General features: G+C 48.7%; 1 protein-coding gene across 1 annotated transcript in view; it reads right to left on the bottom strand.

Moving 5' to 3' along the window:
- ATP1A1 (ATPase Na+/K+ transporting subunit alpha 1) overlaps positions 1-26,264 on the bottom strand; it is a 343,485-nt gene that overhangs the window by 13,776 nt on the left and 303,445 nt on the right. The gene's annotated exons all lie outside the window — the stretch shown is intronic.

Below are 26,264 nucleotides of genomic sequence, written 5' to 3'. Positions count from 1 at the left end.
AAATAAATAAATAAATAAATAAATAAATAAAATCTTTAAAAAATTAAAAATAAATAAATAAAAAGACATATAAGTTGAGTCTCAACTGTAAGTGCTTGAAATCCCCAGATCTTAAGTTCAGCATACATTTTACAACTCTGTTGAAATTCAGTTAGGCAAATAAAAACTTGTTCCCAAACAAGCGAAAATGCATAGAGTCTGTGGAATACTATCAAACAACCAGACTGAATCATTCAGAGCATTTACGATGGTTAATACTACAGATGGTTAAGGAAAGGAAGAGAGAAATAAAAAAGGAGAAGTGAGGGAGGACTCAGACGGAAAGAGGAGAGCAATTTGTGATTCAGGGAGAGAAAGAAAGTGATGTATTGGATGCACCCAGAAAAAAATGCACTGAGAAGCCAGCCAGTGACAGATTTCCAAAGTAAATGTCCAGTTTTGTGCTTCCTGAGGAGAGAGTGAGCAAAAATCTTAGAAATTATGCTTGCTTTCTTTTTTTTTGAATTTAGGCACAAATATGGTTATTATCTTTCAGCACATTGCCCAGGAAATGAAATTAAGACAGAGCACTGGATCTCAACCACTGAGTAAAGGGAAACCTACATAGAATATTTACTTCCTGATTGTGTGACAAATTCCTAATGCATATCAGCTGCAAAAATAAACTCTAGCTGCATTAAATTCTTAAGTGCTAAAAAACAACACAGAAATATATCTTCATATCTTTGAGTATGGAAGGCCTACCTACATATGCTATATGATCCAAAAGTAATAAAGAAAAAATGGACACAATTGACCACATAAAAATGTGACATTTATTTATAGGCAAAGAAATGGACAAAATGAAAAGACATGATGGAAAATATTTGCAGTATATATGAAAAATGATTAATATCCAAGAATATAAATTATTCCTATTAAGAAAAAAGAAAACTCAGTTTTTAATTTTTTTTAACATTTTATTTATTTATTTGAGATAGAGAGATTGAGAGAAAGAGTGCACGAGAAGGGAAGGGTCAGAGGGAGAAGCAGACCCCCCACTGAGCAGGGAGCCTGATGCGGGACTCGATCCCAGGACTCCAGGATCATGACCTGAACCGAAGGCAGTCACTTAACCAACTGAGGCACCCAGGCACCCAAAAACTCAGTTTTTTAAATGGGCAAAGATACAAATAAACAGTTTGTAGAAGAAATGCTTAATAGAAGAAATATCAATAAACTTTTGAGAGGACATCTAATATAGCCATGAAATACCATTATCACTACCATATTGGCAAAACTAGAAAAGATAATAATTTACATTATTGATAAGAATATAGGGAGAAACATGCACCTTCATACAATATTGAAGGGAGTATAAATCTACACCTCACAAGAGATGAAATTTGGCCGTTTCTGCCAAACTTCAAAGAATATATTTTTCTTACCTAGTAATTTTAATTTGAGAAATCTATTCTACACAGATATTTGCATAAATGTGCAAAATTTCTGCTCAAGGATGTCTGTTGTAGCATTTTTTTGTAATAGAAAATTGCAAACAACTAAAATGATGGTAGACTCATATTATGAAATACTGTATAACAGTTAAAATAGAATAAAGTAGGCCAAAAAGTGACACATCACCTTATGTATTATAATTAGTGTATACATGGAAAAAAGTCTGGAAGGATTCATGCTGAACTTTTAACAGTGCTCCTCTTTCAAAACTTAGATTTCAAGGAGGCTGATTCGAAATTTGCACTTTTTACTTTACCAACTTCTGTGAAGTCAGAAATTCTGGTAACGAACACATTATTTTTGTAATGAAAAGTTTTTATTTTTTTAAATAAAAGATGCTTCAGACACGCATGTGTTTTCAAAAGTGTATGCAGGATCTGAGAAACCATTAACATATAGCTTCCCACTTGCAAGTGACCCACCCACCAGCGAGCCGTCCAACCTTGGACAGGTATGGTCTGGACCACGTGGTGGTGGCCATTGTGTAACTTTCCTCAGCTTTTAAAGGCAGTTCCCTCCCCTCCTTTCTCCCTTTTTTCTGATCGTTTTTCCTATATTTTTGTGGAGCAAATGGACAGCGGCTTTCCGTTCTTCTTTTTGAAACAATAATTTTCTCTCCCATCTCATTAATTCTTGGTAATGAGCATGGCTTCAAGGGCAAGAACCGTGAAAAAGGAAGGGATTGATGGATCTGTGTAAAGTTTAAAACTTTTGTACATAAAAATCCATAAGAAACATTAAAAGACAAAGAACTAAAAGGGGCAAAAGAATTGCAAGATGCATGACACAGGTTAGTATCCTTAAAATTAAATTTTTTGTGTAGATGTAGAAAGAAAAGATGGACACCTTGATGTTAAAAATGGGTCAAGGTCGCAAAAGAGACAATTCACAAAAGAAGAAATACAAGTGAACAATAAGGCCGTGAAAAAGTAGTCAATTTAGTAATAAACAAAAAAAGGTACATTTTAACTTAGATTTTCATCTTTCATTTTTAAAAAATTGAAATGTACAGTGTTGATGATGGTGAAAACAGACTCCCTTGTGTATGGCCAGAAGAAATGCAGACGGGTGTAGAATTTCTGGTGGAAAATTTGCCAGTGTGATTCAGAAACAGCAAAAATATTGATATTTTGACCAAATAAGTCCACAACAATGATTTTATCCTCTGGAAGTAATGAAGGACTTACAAGCCTTGCCTGTAAGTTTGTACACTGTAGTATTTTTTTACAACTCAAAAGTGGAAGCAATTTAAAAATGCAAGAGCAAATCATGATGTGGACAAACTGAATATGGGGGTAGAAAAGGTCCCAATAAACAATATGATCCCATTTCTACTTCTCAAAAAGTGTGTTGGGTTTGTGTTTTGGAAGGCTATCCACCAGGGGTTGGTCCCTGCGTGGCGGGATCATAGCTATTGTTCTGTTGAACTTGGTTGTTGTTGCACTTCTAATATTTCTAACTTGAACAGATACTGCTTTTCAAGTGAAATTGCTTTTTACTTTGATTCTCAGTGGAACTCCTACTTAGGTAAGAGTTCCAGCACTGGGTGGGCGCAGTCCCTGTCTTCGAGGGAGAGGTTCCCGGAAAACCTGGCCGATGACTCATCCCAGTTTTTCCTTCACCATTCTCGCTGACGTCTGGGGTTTCTCTTGTTCTGTCTTCATGGACCCTTCTTCTTACCCAACTAATACTCCTGAGGAAATCGACTAAAGGGAAGGCAGTAAGAAGCAGAGCAGGAGGAGAAAGAAGAAAACATTCTCAGAGGTTGCTTTAGGACCAACTCTTATCCCTGACCAGGGACATGCCTCCGGCCCTGACCCCCACCGCCCTCACTCCGGGTCAAGGTAACACACTGCGAGATCCAGGCCGTGGTGATTCTGTGGCAGCTCACACCCAGCTGAATGTCGTCAGTTGTCAGATTTTAGAGCAGAGAGAAACTCAGGGAGGGATCGGGCCTCCACATTTCAGTGGAGGGGCCTGAGCCCCGGAGGTCCAGGTCAACAGCCGAATCCCCAGCCTCTGGACACTGTCTGCTCCCTATTGAGACCTCAGGGTCACCCTGGCCTCTCTTGACTTAGGAATCACTAAGTTTGGTCCTGCCTTCCTACGAGACCTCCATCTCCTCCCTTTGGTGCTTCCCACTGGCCCCTCTTCATACCTTCCCGCAAGCTCGCGTGAGAAGCATGGAAAAGGAGGCCGCGTGTAGCATTTTCTACTAAAACCCCAGGATGCCATGGCTTCAGGGGTGATCCGAAAGGCCACACCCCGAGTCTGTTGGCAGCCCGGACCTGTCCACGTCAGCTTGGTCATATCCGGACAGTCACCTCAGAACCAGCGTCAGCTTCGCAGGTACCGAGTGGGGCATTCTCGTAAAGGTGGCCCTGAGGCATATTCGTGGTGGGGGACTCCCCCCGTCTCTGAGAGCTTCCTGATCCTCTGCTAGGTATTACCTCCTCCGGGGTGAAAACTGAATTTTCTTATCTTTTTGTGTCTCCCGCCCACACAGCAGGGAGGACAGAACCAGCCCACGGAAACAGTTTGTGTGTGAAGTCTGGGTTCCTGAGATGAGCATCACCAGCTTGGAAGTCCCCCAGGGGGTAAGGGCTTCTGAGGGCTGGGGTACTGATGGTTGGTCGCCAACCGTGTAATCACGTGATTGTAGAGAAGCGCACTCTGAGCCAAGCAGACCCAGCCCCACCACCTACCAGACACACGGATCCAAGCATGCAGCTCGTGTCGCCTCGGTTTCCACGTTTGTAAAAGAGGACAAATGCTTCATTCTCCAGCTCATTTTGAGAGTCAAATGAGGTGACGTGTTCGGCATCCAGGGCCGTGCCTGGCCCCAAAGAGACCCTCAACAAACATCAGCTTTCTTTCCTGTTTGCCACCACGTTCCTCATAGAGGGGCCTACTTAAGTGAAGAAGCCAGGGGACAAACTCGAGAAGCTTCATCTTCAGAAATAAGCCAGGAAAAGCTTGAGGTTCTCAGGGCCTCTGAATACCCGCCAGCAAGCAAGTCTGGGATTTTAGACCAGCAGGAACTAGGAAACTTGATAAGGTTTCTTAGGCATGGATTACTTGCTTCTGCTTTTGACTTTTGTAACCTTCCTCCCTCTATTTCTTCCTTGGGGTTGTTTAGCTAGAAGGACAGCAGGACCTGGGAGCTTGTGATCGAAGGAGCTATGAGGCAGGGGACACAGGGGAACAGAGCACCTCTGGGCTGCTAGGTTGGGAACACAAGCCCAGGACACAAGGAGGAGTAGAGATAATAGACTGAGGCCTCCTGCAGCTGGTGAGAGCAGCATGGAGCTGGGGCGGGGGTGGGGTGGTTCCAGAGCAGCTTAAGTGGCTGGAAGCCCATGCAGCGCTCCAACAAACAGCAAGAGCCCAATAAATGCTGGTTGTAAGAACAATTGAACAGAGAAGGTGAAGGAAGTGTTGGTGTGACGGAATTCCAGCTGGAAGACCCCATGGGTAAGGTTTGCTTTGGAACTTTTCCCACCTGCCCGCTGTGTGAGCGCCAAAGTGTGAGTCTGGGTTCCCGTCTCAAAAGGCGAGGGGCGGGAGGTGGTATCCCTCTGCCTGCTCAACTTAGGTCAAAAGGTCGTGGTGAGGGCCAGTCACTGATGAGAATCCTACACTGCACACTGGAAGGGTTTGGACAGTGCCAGAAAGGTGGGAGTGGCCATGAGAAATGCGTGGGGAGACCATCCGGGGCAGGTTTCTGGGATTCAGTTCAGCCGTGGCCAGATCCCACACCGGGAGAGAGGCTAATTGCTTCAGGGTCAGCTGCAGAAAAGAGAACCATCACAGGGACACCTGGGTGGCTCAGTCGTTAAGCGTCTGCCTTCGGCTCAGGTCATGATCCCAGGGTCCTGGGATCGAGCCCCGCATCGGGCTCCCTGCTCGGCAGGAAGCCTGCTTCTCCCTCTCCCGCTCCCCCTGCTTGTGTTCCCTCTCTCGCTGTGTCTCTCTCTGTCAAATAAATAAATAAATAAAATCTTAAAAAAAGAGAGAGAGAACCATCACCTCAGGGCAACCCAGTAAATCCATCTCCTTCGGCAGCTTCTAGGGCTGCTCGATTTCTAAGGACCTTGAGGCAAAGTCCCTGCCTGTTTCTGCCACCCTCTGGCCAGAGTCTGAACTGCACCCTTGCTAATGTCTGCCGGCGGTTAGAACACCTAACCTTTGCCAACAGTTTATATTTGCGTAGTGTTTTCAGGTTAAACGCATTTCCCCCCTCAGAAATGATATTCTGTCGTTTTTGCAAAATATCTTTGCAGTATAAGCATTTTTGTAGATGAACAAACCAAAGCTTGGGGAAGCTAAATGAATTTCTGGGGAGACTTAGACAGGAGATGAGCCCAGAGTCTCTGACTCCAAGACCTGTGTTCTTTCTACTGTCACCAGGGTTATGTCAGTTAGCTCCGCCACTCCTCTGGCCAATCTGAGTCCGAGCATGGTGTTCTCCCGACCTCCTCTCCCACCCCTTCCCTCCACCGTGGCCCCCAACTCCCCATACCCTATCTGTATCTGAGGCTGCCCAGGGGCAGGGGTGGAACAAGCAGCCCCCTCCTCCCGGGGACCTCGGATGGGGGAGGGAGGAGACAGGCTCCCAGGAACCTGGGTACCCTTGAGAAGCACCACGGACTGGTTCAGGGTGAATTCCCAGGTCAAAGGCCCTCCAGCTCGGAGAGGTGGTGCCTGAGCTGGACCTTGAGAGACCAGCAGGGTGCAAGTTCATAAAGAGGCCAATGAAAGACAAGGAGGCTCAGGGCTCAGCAGGCGGGCAGCACAGACACCAGGGAGCCTCTGGGGGAACGGGGTCCCTTCAGTTTGGCAGAGGAAAGGGGCAGGCAGGGCAGCTGCAAAGGGAGGTTGAGGAGGAGGATGAAACTCATACTATTTTTTAAAGGCTGTCGGTCCTTCATGTCTTTCACTTACTCATTTGAGAACTACGGACTGCGACAGGCACATATTTGTTTGTTTCTAAGGATAACAGCAAAACCGACACTTTGTTCCACAGTATTCATGGATTTATTCAATGATATTTATTGAATGGTTGCTGTCCTTGTGCCAGGCCCTCGCAGGCCCTGGGGATGCATCCCCCCCCCCCCACAACCGAACTCACCCTCTTGAGGGGGCGCAGATAATCAACAACATGGACAAGTAACATCGAAGTACTTAGGCCATGATGCCTCAGGAGGGAAATGAGGTAGGAAAGGGGAGTGGAGGCTGGGCTGGGGCTTTGCTCTTTGAGGAGGACAGCCGCAGAGGTGGTGGTGAGTGAAGACTGAAAGGAACTGAGAGACAGTCGAGTAGGGTTATGGGCAGGGGGCGCGGGGAGTCCTCCCGAGCCTGTGGGTAGCGTCCTGCGGCGGGACCATGCCTGGTGGCCTGGTGCGTGTCGGTGAACAGGGAGGAGTAAGTGGGGAGAACAAGCAGGGGCAGGCAGGCTGGAGGGATGGGAAGTCACAGGGGGCTTTGTTCAGAGCTGGAGCAACTCAGTGCTGCCTGCCCTGCAGTCTGGTTCTTTCTGCAGCGTTGGAAAGCAATGGGAAAGGAGGCTTCTTTGCAGTCTCCTCCAGATTTGACTGAGGATGGGGAGGTGGCTGGGGGGCCTGGGATGCACAGCAAGCCATCACAACCGTAGTGGAATAAAACCACCACCGCAGTATGATGCTTGCAGAACCCGTGGGCGTGGCTCTTCCTTGCCCTGCCATATCTGCAGCCCCACCGGCGACCCAATGTACTGGAGTGACACTGTGACTTTTTTGGTAGGCTCGATGCCTGCACTGGGAAGGCTGGGGGATCGTGGACCGCAGCACCCCGCATGGCCTCTGCCTGGGCCTGGGCTCCGCACAGTGTGGGGGGCTCCTTCTGAGAAGGAGCGTCCAGGGAAGATGCCAGCCGAGAGCCAGCTTTCCAAGAGGAGCCGGCATACCTGCCTAGGTTTTTGGTGACTTAGCCTCAGGAGTCCCATAGCACCACGTTTAAGTACGATTATATGGTATTTGTCTTTGCTGGGCTTATTTCTCTTAGCATCATGTCCTCAAGGCTCATCCATCCTGTCACAAATGGCAGGATTTCCTTCTTTTTTGTGGCTGAATAATATTCCATGGTGTATATCTACCACATTTTCTTTATCCAGTCATCCATCGATGAATGGTTGTTTCTGTGTCTGGCTAGTGTAAATAATGCTGTGATGAACACAGGGTGCCTATATCTCTTCGAGACAGTGATTTCATTTCCTTCACATAAATTCCCAGAAGCGGGATTACTGAATCACATGGTAGTTCTACTTTTAATTTTTTGAGGAAACTCCCCACCGTTTTCTAGAATGGCTGTACCATCATGTCAAGCGTTCTTATGACAAAAAACAAAGGGACACAAGAATACTTTAGAAGGTGCTGAATACATCTGTTCCCTTGATCATGGGGATGGTATCATGGGTGTTTGTATGTGTCCAAACTCAACAAATTGTGTACATTAAATACGCACCATTCTTTGTATGCCAATTATATATTATTATTTTTTTTAACAACAACAACAACAAAGGAGCTCTCCAGAAGGTCCCTGGAAAGAGGGCTGCCTCCAAGGCTTCTGCCCCTATGGGTTTTGTCTGTAAACTTACAACTAATCCCTCCTCCCTCCCCACGGGGGCCGGGGCAGGGGCAGATGCCGACGCGTGCCAAGCGTGTGTGTGTATTAATAAACTCTGAACCATATTGGCAGCTTTGTGGTTTGCTGCAGCCTTTTGCAGCCTGGAAAACATTTTCTGATGAGAAGCCCCTGCTGTTTTATCTATTACATGTGAAACTGAATAAGTCTCCACATGTCCACTGGGGGTTGGCAAGTAACATCAGAGTGTGCAGCGAGGGGAAAGGAATTAAAAAGGGAGCTAATGTCGTCCTCGGGGAATAGCTGGGGAAGGGGAAAACCACTCTGGAAAAGGATTGCAGAGCGAGATTTTGCCATGTATTATGGCCACTCAAGGCAGGAGAACATGTGTATTGTCCATGCCCCCGACACGTCAAAAGCAGCTGCAAAGAATGTGATGCCATGGGCTGACTTACAGGGGGATTTTTTTTTTTTTTTTTTTTGTCTCACAAGGCAGATTTGATTTCCTGAGAGCCATATGCTTGCTTTTCTTTTTCCCCAAAAGTCCACAATCTCATGTGGGAAAAATTCAGTTTTATTGGCTTTCAGAGAAGAGGGAATTGGAAATGTTAGATAAATAGAGACCACATGGCCCAGAATTTCACAGTACTCCCCCAAGGCTGTGGGTGGGTGTGTGCTACAAAGTTGCAGATCTGTGGACAGAGGTGCAAAACTGAGATGTGCAAGGAAACAGGAAGTGTGAGATCTGGTCCCTGCTCTGTTGCTGACCCCTCCAAACCCCACTTGCCCTGGAATATGGGGCAAGGGCAAGATTTGCCCCGCTTATCTGGCAAAACCAATGTGAGTATCTAAGGGAGCACGGTATGAGCCTTGGGACCCCAAAGGGGCCGTCAGGGACCAGGAATCGTTATTATGGGAGATGTAACTTACAATCTGACCAACGCTAAGGTATTCATTTGTCCACTTTTGAAGCAAATACTATTTAAACGCTGTGTTAGAATACTTTGTCTGCAAGCGGCAGAAAGCCAACTGAAAATACCTTACTCAAAATATTTGAAGGGGGCCAAAGTAAGTGATAAAGTAAATAAGTCATGGAGATGTAATATACAGCATGGTGACCATAATTAATAATACTGTATTGCATATTTGAAAGATGCAAAGACTAGATCTTCAAAATTCTCATCACAAGAAAAAAAATAAAACCTTGTGTAGTCGTGTAGAGCGATGGATGTAATCAGACTTACGATGATGACCATTTTGCACAATGTATAACTATTGAATCATTATGTTGTACACCTGAAGCTAATATAATGTTATATGTCAATTATACCTCAATAAAAATATTTTTAAAAGGCTAGACATAAAGTTACCATATGATCTAGGAATTCCACTCTTAGGTATTTACCTTAAAGAATTGAAAACATGGGCGCCTGGGTGGCTCAGTTGGTTAAGCGACTGCCTTCGGCTCAGGTCATGATCCTGGAGTCCCTGGATCGAGTCCCGCATCGGGCTTCCTGCTCGGCGGGGAGTCTGCTTCGTCCTCTGACCCTATCCCCTCTCAGGTGTTCTCTCTCTCTCAAATAAATAAATAAAATCTTTAAAAAAAAAAAAGAATTGAAAACATGTGTCCACACAAAAATAGTTAACGTCATACTTAGCGGTGGAAGATTGAGCACTTTCCCTAAAAAAAGAAAAGACCTTACGCAAAATAGGGAGGTGATTAGCTCAGTCAGTCAGCCTGCAAGTTGACAGTACTTTATTATCTGCTATGTGCTAGTTGCTGTTCTAAGAACTGCATATGCAGCAGCAATCAAAACAGCCCCAGTTTCTCATAGGATGTATATTCTAATGGGGGAGATACAGGTAATAATAGCCACATGAATATATACATTTTCAGGCAGTGGTAAGTGCTATAAAGAAAAATAAAGCAAGACCAGGGGATGCAGAGTGATGAGGAAGTGCCATTTTAGGGCAGAGGGTCAGGAATGGCCTAACTGAATAGGCAACAGCTGAGCAGAGCCCTGAAGGAAAGGAGTACATCATGACAGCAAGTGCAAAGGCCCTAAGGTAGGAGTTAAAGGGCTAGTGAGGATGGGCTGGGCTGAGCTGGGGTGCGGGTGGTAAGAGATGAGGTCAGAGGGGAATAGGCAGGGCAGGAAGGGCCTGAGAGTCAAGCTAAGGACCTTGGGATTGAATGGAGAGTTTTAGGGGGTTCTGAGGAGAGCAGGGGTATTATCTGACTTAGGGTTTTAATAGGGTCTCTGGCTACATAAGGGATAGGAGTGGAGGCCCTGTGAGGGCTGTGGTAACGGTCTGAGCCAGAGGACCAGGAAAACATCAGCAGACACACGAGAAGGGGTTGCATTAGGGGCTCACCCCAAAGGCCATGCCGGTGGGATTTGCTTCCGGGTCGGATGTAGTAGAGGTGTATGATAAAGGTCTAGGAGCAGTTCAGGCATAGCTGGGTCCGTGAGCTCAAATAACAAAATTAGGACTCTGTCTTTCTTTATCTCCTGGCTCTGCTTTCTTCTGTATTGTCTTCATTTCCAGGTGGGCTTTTCCATATGTTGGTAAAGATGACGACCAGCACCTTGTGGCCCACTTGTGGAACCTCTCTCCGAAGAGCAAGGAAGCTTTTCACTCCAGAAGTCTTCAAGAAGTGTCCCTCTCTTGGCTCATTGGTCTGAACAGTGTCATGTCCTCACGGCTGAACCAATGAGAAGAGCCAGGGGATGGAGCTACATTGGCTGGGCTGGGCCTGAGCCACATGTTCTATTCCCAGAGTGCTGGGTAGCGTTGGCTTCCCTTCAGCACCTGGGGAGATGCGGAGAATGGAAAGAAAACCAAGAGTGATCACTGAGAGAAGGGGACTGGATGTGGCTGACTGCCAGGGTCCACTGCTGCCAGGGAGCATTTAACAAGGGCATCTGGTGTGAAAGGAAAGGGGTACATATCAACGATGCAAGTCGGTGAACTATCAACGATGGAGGCTGAGGGAGAAGGGAGGCGGGAGATATTTCTAGAATAGTTTAGGCAATGATTCCACTAGAAATGGGGACCATGGGATCCGAAGCATGTTTCCGTTGCAAAGGGGTGAGGTGACTTGAGTTAAAGAGAGAGATGGGAGACAGAGACACATAAATAGCTAACCACAAGTCAAGGCAGAATGAAGTCAATGTTAAATAAGAATAAGCACAGGGGCGCCTGGGTGGCTCAGATGGTTAAGCGTCTGCCTTCGGCTCAGGTCATGATCCCAGGGTCCTGGATCGAGTCCCGCATCGGGCTCCCTGCTAGGTGGGGAGCCTGCTTCTCCCTCTGCCTCTGCCTCTCTCTCTCTCTCTCTCTCTCTCATGAATAAATAAATAAAACATTTAAAAAAAAAAAAGAATAAGCACAATACACAGGGGAAGCTCTAATTGTGATGCCTGAGGGTCAGAGATGGAGAGATGGACAATAGACAGGTAGACATTTAGATCTGACTCTTGGCAGCCCAGGAGTGGAGCTCACTGTCATTGATAATGAGCACTTAATTATCCTCGGCCATGACCCCGCGAGGTATGGAGCATCATTTCAGTTGTCAGCTTCACCATCAGTTTGTGTACCGGAACTGCTAATAGGTAGCCCGTCTGACTGTGCCCGTTCCCTCTTCCTTCTTGCCCCAGGCACAACCTTCTGTTCCAGCAGGGAAACAGCCTGGGGAAGAATTACCTGCCATTGAAGGGCCAAGAGCACTTGGTTTGGCTGTGGAGGGAGGACTGGAGAAAGCTGGATGGTTTTCAGGGAAGAAGTGTGTGGCGAAGGGGGGGGGAGTCCCCCACCCCCATAATTAAAGCTCAGCCCAGCACTTCTTCTAAAGGAGAAGCAAAATGCAATCAGTGCAACTTCCCCAAAGACTGTTGGAGAGCTCTGGAGAAAGATATACTCTCCCGTCTGCGGAGAAAAAGAAAGAGAATTAAACAAGAATATGCCGCATCAGTTAAAGCTTCCCGGGAAAAGATAAGAGTGGTGGAAAAAAAATCAGAATTGGATCACACCCGCCAAAGCAATTAAGGAGAATAAGATGTGCTTTTACAAATATCAGGGGAAAGGAGATTATGGAGAGGAAATAAGACTTAATAAATGCAGAGGACCATGAAATTAATGATGACCACAAACGGCTGAAATACCCAATTCATTCTTTGTTAGCCTTTAACTAGGAAAACAAAGAAAAGAAATGGAGCAATTACAAAATGAGGACAACTTGAGGAAAGAGTGGGTTAGATGCTGGTAGCGAGGAAGGGTCTAGACCCATGCTTCTGAAACTTCCCCGGCACCTTCCTGGGACCCGCTGCTCGGGGCTCGGGGAGCTGTCCAGCCCTGTGCTCGCACCGGGCTGCCCAGCGGGACGCCCCGTTTCCTGAGTTTCATGAATTGACAGAGCTGAGCAAAGAAAGCAGAGGCAGGAGAGGGAGATGGAAGGACAGACCCAGGCAAGGCAACCCTTGGCCATGGTGAGTTTGGAACCATCGGCATGGCCCCCAAGTAAACCACAGGGAGCTCACCTGGTCTTCAGCATGGCCCTCCCTGCCATCCTTCCCTATCGCCCTCTCTCCCTCTTCTCCAGAGCTGACTATTCATTCGGTGGTCAGTGCCCAGCTATTGGCTTATTTTCCCTGTGAAGGGCTCGCCCACAAAGTTGTCATGTTTTTGAGAAATTGGAGGAACTGCAGAGAGGTTGGAGCATGTGCTAAGCAAACAAGAGTGGCTTGTCTTTATCTGCTTACGTGAGGAGATGAAGTTGATTTGTCTGGCTTGCTATCAGAAGTGCTGACCGGTACAGTCAGGTACTGGGACAGGCCCTGGGGATAAAGGTGTGAGGATAAGGGTGTTGCTCTCAGACAGCTCACAGCCCAGTAAGGGCAACATCATATAAACAGACCTTTGCAAGATGACGTGATAAATGCCACAACGGTGGACGTACGGACAGGGTGCCCCGACAGCTCGGAGGACAAGGAAGCCACTCTGCTAGGGGAAACCAGTGAAGGCTTCTAGAAGTCTCCTGTGCTTGCTTCTGCTGAATGACTAGTGTTTTGACAAGAGGCAGAGGAGCACATTTCAGACAGCAGAACCCCATGGGCAAAGGCCAAGAGGCACCACCAGCATGTGGCATCCAGTACACAGTCATTCCTTTTCCTTTCTAAATCTTTCCAGTGTCTCCACCCTCTGCAGCCTAATATTCTTTTGTAAGTCAGATATTTCTTGCTCGAGAGAGAATTTTAGGAATAGATTGAACTGTTGGTTAAACTCAAGTTTAGGGACACTCTCACCTCCCTTACTTCCCTTACAAAGAAGACTGAAATGTGAGGACAAGTCTTAACCAAGCAATAGACTTTCTGACTTGCTAGTTACAGAGGATTGGGGGTGGTGGAGGAGGACATCCAAGGGCTGGAGTGCCATATTGATGACCACCTCCTGTGTCTAGGTGGTTCTTAAGCCTCTGAGAGCCACTGGAAGCACAGAGTACTTCACACAGCTTCTGTTCATTCATTCATTCGGGGGGTTCCATGCCAAGCACACAGGCATGGCTCCCACTATCCCAGAGACAAAATCATCACAGAAAGAGAGGGATACCTGTAAATGGGAGAAGTTCTGGGGAGGAGGGGTGTGGGCACTGTGCCCTTGGACCCCAGGAGGACATGATCTGGTCAAGAGGGCGAGGGAGACCTCCTGAGGAAGCACCACTGACCTGGGATGGGAAGGACTGGTGAGCCTTTACTAGGCCAAGAGGGCGGAAGAGCATTTGCCCCAGGCAGAGACAAGAACAGGGTCAAAGGCCCCATGTGGGGAGGACTCATGGGGGAAAGAAGGTCAGTGTGAGTGGGTTGAGAGGGCAAGGGCTGGGATAAGGGGCGTGAAGGGAAGCAGACAGGTGCCTGGACAGGTGGGGCTGAGGCCAAGCTTCTTCATCCCAGCAGCGGTGTGAGCAGTCGGGAGACACAGGGGCTCGGATTTGCGTCAACACATTAGAGGGAGGCCACGTGGCCTGGGTGCAGGTTCGGATGACAGATGGGGGAGGCACTTGGAGAGCACAGAGGTCGTGAAGATGGATGGGAAGTGGGCAGGACATGGTAATGGACTGAGTATAGTGGGGTGAGGTGGGGGTACAGGGAGGGTCATGTATCTGGATGGGGAGAGGGGCCATTAGCCAAGATGGGGACCCTTGAAGAGTTGGCATGGCCTCACTCAGCCTGGGCTGCCCTTGCTGTTGCACGTGGACCTGCCCAGGGACCATCTGGAGGTCCTAGCACTGTCCCCATCACCCTGACTGGGCTCCAGACGTCTACTTTGATCCTCAACAGGCCACATCGCCTCCTGCCTCCCCAGTGGAGGAAACGCAGCATTGTGAGATGACAATAAGACCTTGACGTTGCAACGGTTTCTGTCATTCTACATTGTTTTTGCCAACTGCCTTTTTTTCTCCCTCCCTTTGATGGAAAGGGAAGAGGCTAATGATGAAGACAAAAGACCTAAAAAGGAGCTATTGACTTGGTAAAACATACTGAAGAGTTATTGGATCAATCAATCATACAGCGTTGGAATTGAAAGGAAACTTAGTAAAAAAAAAAAAAGAAAAAAGAAAGAAAGAAAGAAAATCTCCTCCAAAGCAACTTTGACAGCTGTTAAAACACCCCCTGCTTCAGCGTTTCCAATCCCTGGGAGCAAATTGTCTCAAAAAGCAGCCAGTTCCATTGTCAGAGGGCTCTGATAGCAGGAGAGAGGCTTTTCTCGTATTGAGTCAGAATTGATCTCTGAGCAACTTCCACCCATCTGTCTTGGTGCCATTCTCTAGAGGCAGGGAGCAGGTCAACGTCCCTTTTAAAATGTGGTGCCCAGAAGGCGACACGAGACTCCAAATGTGGTATGATTCAGTTCAAGCCCTGTGGGGGAATTTAGAGGGGGAAAAAAAAATAGAGCCACTGAGTTAACCAGCTTTAAAAAGTGACAGTCACAGAAAGGCCCGTGAGTGGAACCTTAGAATCCTAAACGAAAGGGAGCCTTTGAAAATTCCCAGCTGGCCCCCTCACCTGAAAAGGAAGAGGAAAAAAATCACACATAAAGCTGCCCAACCCGGAGAAGCTGACCTATTTTTTAGGATCTCTAAAAGCAAGAGTTCCGTGGCTGTTTACTGCAGAGGGATTTCTTACCAGTCCATCATTATAAAATAGTTTCAAATCGGTGTTTTCTAGGAGACTAATTTGTTTTTACATTTTTCCTCTCTCTTGCTATTATCTCTCCTACCACATAAATTGTCTTCCTAATGAAACCGCTTTATTGTATCACATTGCGGGGGCGCGTGCTTCTGCCCCTGTGTGTGTTTCCCTTTCTACTGCATTAATTAACCACACTTCCTCTCTTATTTTCCTCTTTTTTGTATGGGACCCATGCTATTTATCCTTATATTGTTGCATAATGCTTTGGGCGACGGATGTGTTCTCAGAATGGTGTGCAAATCTAATCTTTGCAAATTGAGTCTCTTCGGTTGAGAAGTGCCTTCCAAATGCATTTCGAGTGTTCCGTTGTTTCTTTTTTTTTTTTTTTAAAGATTTTATTTATTTATTTGACAGAGAGAGACACAGCGAGAGAGGGAACACAAGCAGGGGGAATGGGAGAGGGAGAAGCAGGCTTCCCGCGGAGCAGAGAGCCCGATGTGGGGCTCAATCCCAGGACGCTGGGATCATGACCTGAGCCAAAGGCAGACACTTAACGACTGAGCCACCCAGGCACCCCTGTTCCGTTGTTTCAAGGAGCTCTGTGGGAACGAGCTCTGTGGGAGGTGGCCGGGCAGGACAGGGAAACACGGGGCCTTTGGAGCCAGACATCTCGGGCCACCCCTTACAAACCGCCACTTGGACTGGATGCGTCACCTGTCTGAGCCTCGGTTTCTAATCTGTGAGATGGGCATAATCATCCTGCCTTAAAATGTTGTAGAAAAGAAATCAGCAAAGCAAAATTCCTGGAACCCTAGGAAACAGATGTGTCTTCCTCTCTTTAAAGTGAAGACTCCATTTTTAAAGTGAATAATCTGGGGGCACCTGGGTGGCTCAGTCTGCTAAGCATCTGCCTTTGGCTCAGGTCATGATCCCGGAGTCCCAGGATCGAGTCCCTGGATCGAGCCCCTCATCAAGCCCTGCATTGAGCCCCGCATCGAGCGCCGCATTGAGCCCCGCATCGAGCGCCTCATCGAGCCCCACATCAAGCCCCCAATGGAGTCCTGCATTGGGCTCTCCTCAGCGGGGAGTCTGCTTCTCCCTCTGCCCTTCACCTCTCTCATGCGCGCTCTCTCTCAAATAATAAATAAATTCTTTAAAAAATAATAAAAATAAAAAAATAAAGTGAATAATCTTTCAAAAGTTTATTTTGCACCTCCAGATGTTTCTGAGGATGCAAGCACGTATCGATTTCACTCTCTGACTTTGGAAGCTTTCTACTAAATGTCTTCTTGGGTTCCCCACGCTTGCGCCCCATCTTGTTCTGGGCACACCTCCTCATCTGGTCCAGAACAAAGGTTCACATCTATGGTGCTTCCAGCTACCTAGCCACGTTCCTGCTTTCATCCACTGTGCATGGGTTCTTGAAACTTGCATCACATTCCTGCCTTTCTCACTTACATGTCTCTTCTGAGTATCTTCACCTGCCCCTTTCCATGGTATCTGGGTCTTTGTGGTTCTCCCAGAGCTCTTCTCCGGAAGGCCAGAATTCTGCACGCACTCAAATCACCCTCCTTCCTACCTGACTTTGAGCTCCTTGAGAGAGTGTCCTGACTTTGAGCCAAGCAAGTGCAAGAGTGAATGGATAGTGACCCTCACTGAGAAGTTCTTTGGGATTCCATTTGTCATCTGTAAAACGAGGAAATACAGTGATATCAGTGGTTTCCAGGCTTGAGTTCCCAGTCCTTAAAGAGTCACAGTGGGAAAAATGGAGAAGTAGAGTAAACAAGACTCAGTGTTTTTAAAAGCTCAAAAGAAAGTATACAGTTGAGGCTGCACTGGCCAATGTAAACAGTGTGTCCTCATCCGGCTGGAACGATGGCAGTTCTGTGTGGTATCACAGGTAAAATCATGTCGCTCAGCATGTGCATCAGTCAGGATTCTTGATTGCAAAGAATAGAAACCAAGTCTGATTGACTTGAGCAAAAAGCAAGTGCACTGAAACAGTGTTAGCTGGCTCCAGAAGAAAGAGAAAAGCAGGAGGACCAGCCAGGCTCTGGAAATGGGCAGTAAGCAGAGAAAGCTGAGCAATGGGGTGCTCAGCAGGGGTCACCCCACAGCAGCGGCCGAGTGGGAGTGCCACCAGACACTAGACCCTGAGCCCCTGGAACCAGCCCTTTGGGGCACAGGATGTTGCTGCCTGGAGGAATGAATCCCAAACCACGGCTGGTGCTCTGGGCCCCTCACTCTGGATGCAAAGTCCCGGGTCAGACCATCCAGTTGGCTCATCTTCAGCTTTCTGTGCTCATGTCCAGCTCATGACAGGGACAACAAGTGTCAGGTCCTCAGAAACTCTATTGTGTTAGGAGAATTCCCCAAATAGAGAAAGAGGATCAGCTGCTGGACAGCCCCCCAAATGACAAATGTCCACTACGGTTGTTAAATGTCATGATGAATAAACCAGTTATGACTGAATCGATGGAGGGGGGGGCTTATTTTGAAACATAAGACTGATAGAAGAAAAAAGTAGCAAACAGGCTTGATGATTTAAAAAAAAAAAAAAAAAAAGATTGGCCAGAAGAGATGATTTCTAATGTTGCAGGGGGTTTAGGTGCCCCCTGCAGGCGGAATTAGGAAACAAGGATGGAATTGATCTCAAGGTCTTTCTTTCATCACATACATGCCATAGAAACCTAGACTTGTAGAATTAAGCGCTGCTCGGGAATAATTAGTCATCGCTTATATTAGGTTCTGCCGCATATAAGAAAATAAAAGGAATAATGACATAAACATGATACAAAGTTTTCTTGTATATAAGAGAAATCTGGAGATGAGTGGTCCCAGGCTGGTATGGTGGTTTTTTAGTGTACGTGAACCCAGGCCTCTTCTGTTTGTGCTCTTCCATCTGTAGTACTTCAGGGTTTTCATGCACAAGGACAGCTCCTCAAGGCTGCTGGAGCTCCAGCCATCATGTCTGCCTTCCTGATGGGAGGTAGGAGGAATGGTGAACGGACAAAAGGCAAAAGGGCACGTACAAACTGTCTGATGCCTCCAAAGACTTCCTGAAAGTCACAGCTAACATGTCTGCTTATATCTTATTGACTACCCCTAACTGCAGGACAGCCTGGGAAACAGGTCTTTTAGCTGGTCACACTGCCCCCAAAGATTGAGTGAGCAACTAGCAGTCTTTGCCCCCTCAAAGATGACCAGAGGGAGTCAAAGGTCTGGTCTGTGACCTCTGGCTCTCCTTCTGCCCCCCTTCATCTCTCTCCCCAGTCAAATTTAGGTGGAATCATGTGAAACCAGCACAAGTGACTTAGGAGCGACCTTTCTGAAATATCTAGAAGGTGGGTGTGGGTCCTATGAGGTCCTGAATAAGCAGGTACTGGGTGTTTACCTTCTGGCAGGCCTACGGGAAGTGCTTTATCTCCACTCCCTAACCTCGTTCTCAGAGCTACTCCATGAATAGACACAATCGTACCCCGCCTGCGAATGAGGAAGCCAAAGATAAGGGGCAGTGAGTATCTGGCCTGGTCACAGTTAGAAAGTGGGAAGCCAGCATTGAAACCTGGGTCTGACCCCTGAACCTACGTTCCTAACCAACACACTGCAGCTTGCCGTCCCATACAGTGCCCACTGGCCACCGGTAGCTATGTATGGTCATTAGAATAGAGTGTGGGTTGTTTTAAAAGAGATCTTATTTATTTATTTGAGACAGAGAAAGAGCATGAGCAGGGGGGAGGGGCAGAGGGAGAGGGAGAAACCTAAGCAGGCTCCCCGCTGATCAGGGAGCCCAACGCAGGACTTGATCCCAGGACTCTGGGATCATGACCTGAGCAGGAGGCAGACGTCAAACCGACTGAGCCCCCCAGGCACCCCCTAGAATGTGCTTTGATGGCCCCGTCGCACTAACTACATGTCAAGTGCTCAGTAGCCACGCGTAAGTGCTAGTGGCCATCCTACTGAATCGTGAAGATACACGACATTTACAACTGCGCGGAAAGTTCTGTTGGACAAGCCAGTGCCACAGGAATGGATTGCTTCTGGCTTCCATTCCTCATCATAAATGAGGCGAGGAGATGTTCTCTTCCTTCCTCCAGCCTCCTTTTGTGTTCCCCAGTTGCTCTGTCTTGTCACCCCACACAACTCGAAGAAGTGGAAGGAATTCTGAGAAAGAGAATACCCTGGAAGTTGGAAAGGCGGTAGCTTGCGACGTTTCTGCGGCGTCTGGCCTGTGACCTTGGGGGCCCAGCTGGCTGGGCCCGGAGGCCGCTCCCTGGAGTCCCAGCGGGGGCCCGCTCGGCTGGTAGGAATGCCTGAGCACCACGCTGCAGCCCCCTGGTCTTCTCATTTCTCTCTTCAGCTTCTACTCCCTCCTCCTCCCGTCTTGGCACACGCCGAACGTGTTTCGGTTTCAACTTTTTAAAAAGGTGGCAGAGCTTCGGCTGCTGCGAAGTCAGTTTTTCAGAGCACATTTGCATCTTTTCTCAGCTGCTGCCTTAATTACACATAATAAAGGTATTTAGTTATAGAAGAATAGCTGATGAGCCTGAACTATAATAAAAAAAAGGGCTTGCCAAAAGCCATTTCCTCTGTCAAGAGAGAACTTGCTCGGAGGCGGTGGGAAGCCGTGATTCATTCTTACACCACAAGCGTTACTCCGAGAAATTCAGTTCCTGGGGAGTGGCTGTCGCCCAGACTTTCGGCAGTGACAGAGCCCTCAGTCACGTGCCGCACCCGCCACCGCTGCCTCGACCAGGGACGGAGGACCGGTCCGCCCGGGACCGCGTGACTGGTGCGTCGGGGTCCGCGATCGTGGCCAGCCGACCACCCGTTTTCCTAAACCGAGCTGCACTGGCACATGGCCGGGCTCGTTCATTTACATACTGTTGGCGGCTGGTTCACCCAACAGCAGCAGGGCTGAGGGGCTGTAGCCGGCACCACGTGGCCCGTAAAGCCGAAAACGCTCTCTGACCCTGGCTTAGAAGGCAGGAGTGGGAGTCCGTGAGAGGCCGTAGTCCTATCCCGTTTGGAGCTCTCTCTAGGAGGGTCTGCACTCCCCCTGCCCTCCCACCTGGTCCGGGACAGCATCATCTCGCCCCTGCAGGAGCGCCCTAGACACTTCTAGACACTTCTGCCTGCCCGTGCCCCCTACCCCCCACCCGGTCCTCGGCAGTCCAGTCTCCACACTGCGGCCAGAGCGCCCCTTTGGGGTATAAGCCATTTCATGCCACTGCCCTGCTCCCAACCCTCCGAGGGCTTCCATTTCACAGAGAATAAAACCCAAAAGTCCTTTAAGTGACCTGCAGGGCCCTACATCATCTGCTCACTGCCCATCCTATTACCTCCCTGACCTGTTCGCTTTACCGGGCTCCCTCTGCCTCAGTCACATCTGACTCCTTACTTCGCCTCGAACTGCCAGGCACTGTCCCCCCTCGTGGGCAGAGGTGGCTAGCTGGCCCCCCGTATGCCCATCCACAGTGCGGCCTCGCTGCTGGTAGGCAGTGGCCCAGCCGGGCCCCTGGCATTCAGGGGGAGACCCCGGGCTGGCTCCCACTGATGAAATAACAGGAAACAGGGCTTGTCACTTCCACTGGGGGGCGCACGTCGGAGGGACCGTTTGTGCCTACTGTCTTCCCCCTCCGCCCACTTCATCGGGAGGTCTCCGAGGCCCCTGGACATGGGAAAACCACAGGATAGAAGGCATGTGAGTCTCTGCACCCAAAGGAAGGACCCATCACCCAGCAGCACAGCACTGGGCTGGAACATGAGCAAGAGATAAACATTTATCGGGCCAGATTTTTACCATGAAGTTTTGGGATTTGTTTGCCCGCACAGTCAGTACTACCCAAACGGAGGGCCTTTGCACTTGCCGTTCCCTCTGCCCGGAATGCTCTTCCCCGAATATCTGCTTGAGTCTTCACTTCCTTCAGCTCCCTCTTCAAATGCCTTCTCATCCAAAAGGCTTTCTCAGACGTCCCTGAGTAGGAGAGCAGATCACCTGCTACCCCAGCTCCACCTGCCCTGTACTGTTTTAGTTTTCCTCATAACACACATCGTCCCCTGACGTGGTCTTTATTTACTAGCTTATCGTTCAGTGCCTGAGTTGTCTGCCGTCTTTCTTGCTGCCCTGGAATGGAAGTTCCCATGCACTCAGCACAGTGTCTGCCCAGTGTAAATGTTTGATGAGTGAATAAACGAATGAATGAATGAACAGATGAACAATCCCAAGGGTCTTTAAGAAAAGTATCATTTGATAGCAGAGGCACTGTGGACACCAGGCTCTCCTGGAGGGGCTGTGGGCCACAGGCATCAGCACTCCGTGAGAACCACTCTCCTCTGTCGCAGGGAGCCCAGGCTGCTCAGAATCCCAGGGGCCGGGCCTCAGAATTCACCCGAGGGGCCCGGGGAAGCTTGCCAAAGGAGGCAACACCCAGGAGGGACTGGCTGTGAGAAGAAACTAGGAGAGGTGATCCTGGCTTAGGGGAGACCAGGAGACGTGCCACAGCCTGGTGGGTTTGCAGAACCCTGAGCCGCTTGACACGGTGTGAACTCAGGGGCAGGTGGGAAGTGGGGTAGGGGAGGGGGTAGGGGAGGGCAGAAAGGCCCGTGGGGCCAGATCGTGAACAGACTTGCTTGGTGTGCTAAGCCGCTTGAACTGTATCCTGAAAGCAATGGGAACCAGGCGGGAGAGGGGGGAGCAGGGGAATGGCATGATCAGGGGTGCGTTTTATGAGGCTCTTCCTGGCAGCAGATGGGGTTGGCATGGGTGTGAGATGAGTGGCCAGAGGAGGCGAATATATCAAGACATCCTGGGGGTAGTCCAGGACCTCAGCGCCTCACCGTTGGAAAACAGCACAACACGCGGAGCCTAGCTCTAGCCACGGGGAGCCCGGAATGCTCTTCCCACTTCTTTCCTCCCTGTGCCAGGTGAGGAGGTGGGTGAAGGCTGGGTCTCCTTTCATAAAACCGTGGGCTCCAGGAGAAAGCAGTGGTTTCAAAAAGCGGATCTCCGAGGGACACCTGGGCGGCTCAGTCGGTTAAGCATCTGGCTCTTGATCTCAGCTCAGGTCTTGATCTCAGGGTGGTGAGTTCAAGCCCCACGTTGGGCTCCATGCTGGGCGTGGAGCCTACTTAAAAAAAAAAAAAAAAGAAGTGGATCTCTGAATCCTTATTGATCTCTGCATTCGCCTTCTCTCACTGTCCAGCAGGGACCGTGCAGGGACAGGGGACCCGGATGGATCACAAAACAGTGCCTATGAAGGCACCAGGGGCCTGGGGCCGCCACTGAAGGGAGGATGTTTGGGAGGCCCAGGCATCGGGTCCGTCATGTTGTAACTTACACGTTTAGGGTCCTGGCACGCAACGGGTATCCAGAGAGGGGACATGTAGGATGTATAGACAATGCTGCTGCATTTCAGATGAGTGGGGTTGCCATTCTCCGAGTAGGCGAAGCCCAAGGAAGACAGGAGGTGTCGGATGGGTAGCCGTAGTCACCCAAATGTCAGCAGTGGGCCTTCCCAGACTCTTAGTAGCTTCCATGTGGCGGCGTCCCCACAGCAGCAGAACTCGCGACCCCTTCATTTCCATCATGCTCCAAGCTCCCCTACCCATGGAGCACTTGCTGAGGATTCCAGGAATGGGAGGAGGGGTGAGTGAATAAGGGTGGGGGGATGGGCATGAAGGAGGGCACGTGATGGAAGGAGCACTGGGTGTTATAGGCAACTGATGAATCCCTGGACTCTCCCTCTCGAACTAATAGTACACTCTATGTTAATTAAATTGAATTTAAACTAAAAAAAGAGAAAACTAAAAAAGGAGAAAAGAAAACTGCAAAAAATAAAAATTAAAAAAAATAAAGTGGGCAGATGGTGATCTGTCTCCACAAAGAGGGGAGCCATCCTTCACCTCCAGCCATTTGTTGCCATGGGGGTGGGGGCCCGGGTCATCGATCTTCTGACTCTTCAAGAACAGTGAAAGAGCCAGATTCTTATGGAATATCTCCTCTATCCGTCAATTTTTCCAGGTTAGGGCTGTAGAAACAAACAGCCCCAAGTATCAGGGGCTTATACCTGTAAGAGTTCATTTCTGTTCCTGTTGCATCTTGGCAGGGATGGCTCCGCTCTGAATGGTTGTCCCTTCCCAGGGTCCAGGCTGAAGAGCAGGCCCCCACGCAGTGCCTCTTCAAGCCACGGCTCCCAGGGGGCACGGGTCACTGGTGCCCGCACTCCGTCAGCCAAAGCAGGTGCCCTGGCCAAGCCCGAGCGAGGGGAGGAGCCCAAAGGCCGGCTTCTCCGCCTTTCACCAGGAGACCCTGCCGCTCACATGGCCGCCGGCAGGCAGGGGGCTGGGGGCGGGCAGGGGACAACGGGGGCAAGAATACGACCTGCCATACTCCCTCTTTTTAAATGTTGGCAGCTGAATCAAAAGCATCAGAAATGCTGGGCAGAGCCAAACAAAACACAGGGCACCATGGGCTGCCAATTTACAACCTGTAATTTATAGGGTCAGGGATGGAGTGCATAATCCTGCTCTCTTCCCGAAACGCAGACCCCCGCCTCAGAATTCCCTGAGCTCAATAGTCCTCTCAAAAAGAGAAAAAATGGGGGCGCCTGGGTGGCTCAGTTGTTAAGCGTCTGCCTTTGGCTCAGGTCGTGATCCCAGGGTCCTGGGATCGAGCCCCGCATCGGGCTCCCTGCTCCTCGGGAAGCCTGCTTCTCCCACTCCCCCTGCATGTGTTCCCTCTCTCGCTGTGTCTCTCTCTGTCAAATAAATAAATTAAATCTTTAAAAAAAAAAGAGAGAGAGAAAATGGTTACCAGGCCTTAACATTATGGGTGAATCTATACGGGCTCCTAGAAATCACGACTTCCTTTTATAAGTGCTCATAAATTCCCTTTCGACAGCTTATTCATGAATTTTACCTGGAAGTTACGTTGCTTGTCGTTCTGTGCTTTTCGGAGTCCACCCTCTTCCACTGTTTGCACTCAGGACCTTTACCTGGGTCTAGTCTTACAGCACCAGTTTCATTCCTAAAGCCCCTTGAAGATTATTATTGGCAGAACTCAGCAGTGACATTTGCAAGATGTCTCCGCATCCAAGGGTTAAAATAGTTTCAGACCGTGAAACTTGACGCCATTTTCAATAGTAGGAAGCTCTTTTAAATTCCCTTCGTTATTTCTTTGTGATGGGCGTGTCCTGGATGAGGCTGACACCTGCCATGTTCTTTGAGAATCATGTATATGGATAGCATCTGAGGAAATTGCCATTCACACCTGTGCCTGTCTTTGTCCAGAAAGAAGACAGTGGGTTAAATCCATCCAGACAATCAACCCTTCGGTCGCACTTTGTGAGTCATTTTGTTACGTACACACACACACACATGAAGCAAGCGCCTCGTGTGTGCTCTTTGGAACAATGAAAGTCATTATTAGTCTGGATGGTGATTTAAGGTTTGGCCGATAAATGTTTTGTTTTGGTGGGTCTGTTTTTGTACACGCTGAAGTCTGAGTTCAGTCTCTGTGATCTTGCTTTCAGAGAAGGGGAGAAATATTTCTTAGCTCTGTGCAAATGCTGGGAATTAGAGTGTTTGCTTATGCTTGCAGAGTGGAAAGTATTTTTTGCCTGAGCAATTGTTGGCGGGAGCTGAGGTCCCAGAAGACTGTCAGGGACATCCAGGCAGAGTGTTAACCTCTCCTGGAAGAGAGACTATAAAGAAAATGAAGGGACGCTCAGAACACTATAATTGGGGCAGACAGTTCCTGTCCTCCACATGACATGACGGAAAGCCCTCTGGACTACTGTGTTCTGGACTGTTCTACTGGTCACTGCAGGACAAGATCAAAGATGGGATGAGGGCTGGTTTCCTGGGGCGAATGGATGCCCATCACTAGTCACCAAAGAGCAGGTGTCGGGACAGGATTGAGCGCAGGAAGGCAGGCCCGAGAACCCCTTGCCCTTTCACAAACCTCGGGTGGGGTGGGGCTGGGATTCTAGGCAGAGCTGGCCTGACTCCCGCAGGCTTGCAAACAGGCAGCTGTGTCGGCTCCTGCCACACATCGGCATGACAAGAGTCCTGTCAGAAGACGGCGGCTTGTCCACGGAACACAGGTGCCTGGCCAAGGGGCAACACCAAGCCACACGTCCAAGAACCGGGCTGTGTCCACTCCAGGGCGGGGCGGCCCCTGCTGGGAGAAGGGCAGGTCTTATCTTTCTTTTTTTTTTTTGTTATTTCACCTCTTTTTATTTATCCTTCTCAATATGTAAAAATGTGTGATACGTTTTACAGGATTATCAAAATCATTTCATCAGCAGCATGAACATCATATCATTTTCATAAGAATATTATATATAACAAGGATAAAAGCCAAGTCAAGTTTCTGGGACCTCAAAATATGTCTATTTCTTCACCCATCTGGAGAAGGTGTGTCAAATATAATTCACTACACCGCTCAGAGGGAAAAATTCTCCATTGTTTTAAGAGGCAGTCCCACCCTAATCGTTCCATGTTTTGGTTTAGCTGTCACTCAGCACTTTCTTTCTTCTTCTCTTTTTTTTTTAAGAGAGAGAGAGAGCGAGCACATGAGTGGAAGGGGGGAAGGGCAGAGGGAGAGGGAGAGAAAGAATCTTGCAAGCTCCACACTCAGCATGGAGCCGGACAGGGGCTCCATCTCATGACCTTGAGAGCATGACCTGAGCTGAAATCAAGAGTCGGCTGCTTAACCAACTGTGTCACTCAGCACTTTCTTAAAAGGTAATTGGCAGGGCGCCTGGGTGGCTCAGTTGGTTAAGCGACTGCCTTCAGCTCAGGTCATGATCCTGGAGTCCCGGGATCGAGTCCCGCATCGGGCTCCCTGCTCGGCAGGGAGTCTGCTTCTCCCTCTGACCCTCCTCCCTCTCATGCTCTCTGTCTCTCATTCTCTCTGTCTCAAATAAATAAATAAAATCTTTAAAAAAAAAA

The sequence above is a fragment of the Leptonychotes weddellii genome, chromosome 4 (genome assembly GCF_054177405.1).
Source record: "Leptonychotes weddellii isolate Sample4059 chromosome 4, ASM5417740v2, whole genome shotgun sequence".
NCBI classification, from domain to species: Eukaryota; Metazoa; Chordata; class Mammalia; order Carnivora; family Phocidae; genus Leptonychotes; species Leptonychotes weddellii.
Note: the sequence above shows the minus strand (reverse complement) of the source record. Positions and strands in the feature narration are given on the sequence as shown.